The sequence below is a fragment of the Cebus imitator genome, unplaced genomic scaffold, assembly GCF_001604975.1.
Source record: "Cebus imitator isolate Cc_AM_T3 unplaced genomic scaffold, Cebus_imitator-1.0 Scaffold5, whole genome shotgun sequence".
NCBI lineage: Eukaryota > Metazoa > Chordata > Mammalia > Primates > Cebidae > Cebus > Cebus imitator.
This window is the reverse complement of record NW_016107320.1, coordinates 2,783,140-2,788,880: the sequence shown is the minus strand read 5'-3', so window position 1 is coordinate 2,788,880 and position 5,741 is coordinate 2,783,140. Positions and strand designations below refer to the sequence as shown.

Here is a 5,741-nt window from a genome sequence, read left to right as displayed (position 1 = left end):
GAGAAGAAAATACCTCATTTACAGTGGAGCCACTGGTGAGTTCCCTTAGGCCCAATCTACATCTGATATGTTCTCAAAATATTGTTCTCAAATATTTTGGACTCAGAACCTACCTACTTTTTTAAAAATTGAGAATTCCAAATGGCTTTTTAAATGTGAGTTATCGATATTTACTATATTCACAAATAATACTCAGGGTTGGGCATGGTGTCTCATGCCTATAATCCCAGCACTTTGGGGGGACTTGAGGTCAGGAGTTTGAGACCAGCCTGGCCAACATGAAGAAACCCCATCTCTATTAAAAATACAAAAATTAACTGGGCATGGTTGTGCATGCTTATAATCCCAGCTAGTTGGGAGGCTGAGGCAGGAGAATTGCTTGAACCTAGGAGGTGAGGTTGCAGTGAGCTGAGATCATGCCACCGCAATCCAGAAATAAAATAATAAAATAATAATAGTGAGAAATTCTTACATTATTTATTCATATAAAAGTAATGTATTACATGTTAATATAAATAACACAGTTTATGAAACATGTATTTTCCAAAACAAAACGAAAATGTAGTGAGGAGAGTGATGTCGTTTACAGTTTACAGATCTCTTTCATGTCTAGCTTAATAGAAAGCCGCTGGATTCTCATATTCACTCTGCTGCTACACTCGGCCTGTTGTAGTATCTTGTTTTAGTGGAAGTTTGTGAAGAAAACTCAGCCTCTGTGTATTGGAGGAATATTTTAATAGCTTTTTCAGGTAATAGTGCTTATGGTGTCATACTATGTCTAAGTTTAGCAAGTTTGAGACCACTCTGGGAAATATAGCAAGACCTTGTCTCTACAAAACAGAAACAAAAATGAGAATTAGCCAGGCATGGTGGTGAGAGACTGAAGTCCCAGCTATTTAGGTGTGTGAGGTGGGAGGATCACCTGAGCCAGGGAGATGGAGGCTGCAGTGAGCTGTCATTGCGCCACTGCACTGCAATCTAGGTGACAGAGTGAAATCTTGTCTCAAAAATAAATAAATGAATTTTTATTGAGGAGGACAAGGTGAGCAGATCACTTGAGGTCAGGAGTTGAAGTCCAGCTGGCTAACATGGTGAAACCCTGTCTCTACAAAAAAAAAAAAAAGAAAAAAAAGAAAAGAAAATTAGCAAAGCCTGGTAGTGCATACCTGTAGTCTCAGCTACACAGAAGGCTGATGCAGGAGAATCACTTGCATCTGGGAGGTGGAGGCTGCAGTGACTCGAGATTGGGCAACTGCACACCAGTCTGGGTGGCATAGAGAGACTCTGTCTCAAAAAAATAAAATAATTGGCCGGGCGCGGTGGCTCACGCCTGTAATCCCAGCACTTTGGGAGGCAGAGGCGGGTGGATCACGAGGTCAAGAGATCGAGACCATCCTGGTCAACATGGTGAAACCCCGTCTCTACTAAAAATACAAAAAATTAGCTGGGCATGGTGGCGCGTGCCTGTAATCCCAGCTACTCAGGAGGCTGAGGCAGGAGAATTGCCTGAACCCAGGAGGCGGAGGTTGCGGTGAGCCGAGATCGCGCCATTGCACTCCAGCCTGGGTAACAAGAGCGAAACTCCGTCTCAAAAATAAATAAATAAATAAATAAATAAATAAATAAATAAATAAAATAATTAAAAAAACAATAATTAGCCAGGTGTGGCAGCTAATTTGAAAAGCACTTTACCATGGAGGAAATAAATATGATGGTACTCACTCAAGAAAGTTTCCCTAGAATTAAGTCTTTCCTTGTTTGCCTCTCTCCCTTACCCCAGCAAGGTGCTGCTATTGTTCATGCTGAAGGAATGTGTCTTCTGCAGCAGGGCAGCATCTCCCGGGCAAGTCCCTGGTGTTTTTCTGTGATGCAGCTGCTCTCCCCGGTCCTGGGACATGGGCCATCAACCTTTCACTCTGCCTTTCCCTGTGATCTCTTCCCTGGGAGTTAATGCTCGTCTCCATGTTTCACTGAGGAGCCACGATCTGGTTTCATGGGTTTCACGCTTTTCTCATAAGGATGAATTATTCTAACCCCAACAGAGGTACATTTGATCCCTTTCACAGGCCATTTCTCTCTTAGACACTTCATGTTTTCCAGAAGACACGTCCTGGAGTGGCTGCAGATCTCTGTGCAGAACTGCACCGTAGACAGATCATGTGCATCCTACTTCAAATGTGAAAAAGTCTCTCTGCTACAGAAATGCACACCCGAAGCCATCTATTCAATCCTTTCCATCAATTAAATAATAACATATTCCCCCTTCTCTTTAAAGTGAAAATTCTTGAAGGCAAGCTTATGGTTTCATCTTGTATCCCTACAGTCCCAGTCTTTGGAGAAAGTTGATGCTTACAATGTAAGAACATTAGAAAATGTGGTTAGAAACACTACTGCAGAGTATTGATGTTGTTGATTAATTTTTATTTTTAGAGATGGGCTCTCTCTGTCACCCAGGTTGGAGTGCAGTGCAGTGGCATGACCATGGCTCACTGCAACCTCAACCTCCTGGGCTCAAGTGATCCTCCTGCCTCAGCCTCCCAAGCATCTGGGACTACAGGCATGCATCACTACCCCAGGGGTAATTTGGCTGTGTTGTCCAGGTTGGTCTCCAACTCTGGGACTCAAGCAATCCTCCTGCCTCAGCCTCCCAAAGTGCTGGGATTATAGGCATAATCCACTGCAGTCAGCCTCAGCGGCCTTCATTTTGTACCCAGGGAGAGTTGTGAGTGCGTGATAAGGGTGGTGGGAGAATAGATTTGTCTCTAATCTCTGTTTCAAGAGCAACAGTACTTTTGTTCTAACCACCGTTCCCTGAGTCATGTAATTCATTATATGATCCCATTTTAGCTTGGCTCCTAAAGTGTTTAAAGCCAAATTTATAATCCCCATATAGCAGCTCTATAGGATCTTATCCACAAGTATCTTGGGAATAAAAGCCTGAAGGGCTTCATCATATTTTTCCCAGCTCCAGTATCCTTTTTCCTGTCTTCCACACCTTCATGATTGTTGTTTTGCCTTCCCTCTTGGACTTTTACAAGTATCTTGGAGACATTTTGTCTCCTAAAAACAGACCCTCACATGAACTTTAACAGTTGGTCCTGCATCTTTATCACAAGGACATTTTTCACCTTAAAAAAAAAATTACAGGAATCATCCCAAGCCTTCACTTTGGACTCTGGGGAATACCACAAGGCAACAACACAGTTGAATCAGGAAAAGGCAAATCAGTATCACAAGGGAGCCTCTAGGTTTTCACAGCTCTCTAACCTAGTTCTACACCAAGTGATGCATGAGGAATGAGCCTTGCCAGTCTACTGATTGGATTAGGATGGGGGTGGGTGGTAGCTAAGGGTGGGGGTGCTAGCAGGAAATTGCAGAGAAGATAAGGAAAGCAGAATAAGACACGTCTAGTTTTCCTTCTTTCATTCTTCAAAAAGCCCTTTACTCTACAGTAAATGCACATACCGCAAAGCAAAGCTAGGAAAACGAGGATGCATTTTAGCTGGTCACTTTATCCGATTCCTCCTGGATTCTAGCTTTGGGTCTCAGCTTTTTAATTCCTACCTCCAGTTCTCTTTGCTTTCTGCAAATGTGATTCACCACTTAGCTACTTGAAACAGTGCTTGCTTTTTGTCTCATGGAGTCTTCTCTACCTCTTGGTTTGAGTGGTGTCTCCTTTTATCCTTTGAGAACCCCATTAAACCATTGGCTTCATCACCCATGGCTGAACCAGGAGCTAGTAGTCATGATGGAAGAGGGAAAGAGACTGTAATCAGAAAGATGGGATCAAAAAGCTGTTGTTGTTTAAAAGCAACATAAAGTGAATTCAATGAAAGTTGTGTGTGTGGGCCTGGTGCAGTGACTCACATCTGTAATCCCAGCACTTTGGGAGCCTGAGGTGGGCAGATCATGAGGTCAGGAGTTCGAGACCAGCCTGACCAATATGATGATATCCCATCTCTACTAAATAGACAAAAAAAAATTAGCCGGGCATGGTGGCGCATGCCTATAGTCCCAGCTACTCGGGAGACTGAGACAGGGAAATTGCTTGAACCTGGGAGGCGGAGGTTGCAGTGAGCTGAGATCATACTACTATACTCCAGCCTGGACAACAGAGAGGCTCCATCTTAAAAAAAAAAAAAAAAAAGTTGTGTGTGTGTCCCAAACCTTAATTGTTCAAATATTTTCCTTCAATTTTTCCTTTTCATTTTGTTTGGTTTGGTTTGGTTTGGTTTGGTTTGTTATAATGGAGCTCATGGAGAAGGGAAAAGGAACTGAAATCCTAACCAATATGCAATTTTCATTACGTAAGTATCAGCTCATTTTTTAAGACAAAAATTCATCCTGTTTTGTGGCCATCCACACAGGATCTCCATGGACGAGACTAAGCACTGATAATATTAGACAGAAAAATGCTGAGATTGCACATTTCGGTTATTTTTCTTTGACTCTACACAGGCAAAGAATGCATCCAGAGGACTTTACTGAGAACGTTCACTGCACTGACATTGTTTACTAAAGGAAGCAGACTCTAGCAGTCGCTGGTGAGGAAGAGGATACTTTTCCTCATCTTAATTCCCAGAATATAAGAGTGTGAGTGTGTAGGAGGAATCCAAGTGAACTTGACAAACACATGGCATTCACTGTGAGGACAACAGGTGGGATGCGTCAGCAATAAACTGCCTAAGTTTTGGTGAGGCTATTTCCTATCTAAGAGGAGCAGTGTGGCACAGTGGGAAGAACAGTAAATTCAAAGGGTTTAATTTTGGTTTGGGCTTATGGTGCTTTAAAATTGACACTCCAAAAGCTGAATGTGTCAGGAAAACCACTTATTCCCAAGCAATGTCGCGAATTACATGGCTGTGAACCAAACAACTGCTCTAGTTTAGAGTCTGGTAAGTGGCCATCGAACCAGTCTGAACCACTTGTACTTCCCTGGGGCTCTTTCTATGGTGATAAGTCATGTTTCTCCAGATAAATAGGGCCAATGAAAGAGATTTATTTTGAAGAATCTGCTCACGCGATTGTGGGGCTGGCAAGTCAAAATCTGCAAGGCAGGCCAGCAGAATGGAATTTCCAGAAGAAGCAGCTAGTGCAGTCATGAGTCTGAATGTGGTCTGGAGGAAGAATCCCTTCCTCTTTGGGGGAGCTCAGTTATTTTTCTTAAAGCCCTCAACTGATTAAATGAGGCCCACGCATATTATAAAGGGTAATCTGCTTTATTCAAAGCCTCCTGGTTTATATGTAACAAACTATAGAAATGATCCCTGAAAGTATAGTCATGCCTCCTGGTTTATATGTTAACCATATCTTTATTTTTTTAATTTTATTGCATTTTAGGTTTTGGGGTACATGTGAAGAACATGCAAGATTGTTGCATAGGCACACACGTGGCAGTGTGATCTGCTGCCTTCCTCCCCATCACCCACATCTAGCACTTCTCCCCATGCTATCTCTTCCCAACTCCCCTCCCCATGCTCTCCCTCCCCTATTTCCCCCCAACAGACCCGTGTAGTGCTCCCCTCCCTCTGTCCATGTGTTCTCATTGTTCAACACCTGCCTACGAGTGAGAACATGCGGTGTTTGATTTTCTGCCCTTGTGTCAGTTTGCTGAGAATGATGGTTTCCAGGTTCATCCATGTCCCTACAAAGGACATGAACTCATCGTTTTTTATGGCTGCATAATATTCCATGGTTAACCATATCTTTTAAAATATCTTTACAGCAACATCTAGACTGAT

General features: G+C 42.8%; 1 pseudogene; it reads right to left on the bottom strand.

Moving 5' to 3' along the window:
• Positions 1-5,169: 5,169 nt before the first annotated feature.
• LOC119472528 lies at positions 5,170-5,283 on the bottom strand (annotated as a pseudogene).
• Positions 5,284-5,741: the final 458 nt, after the last annotated feature.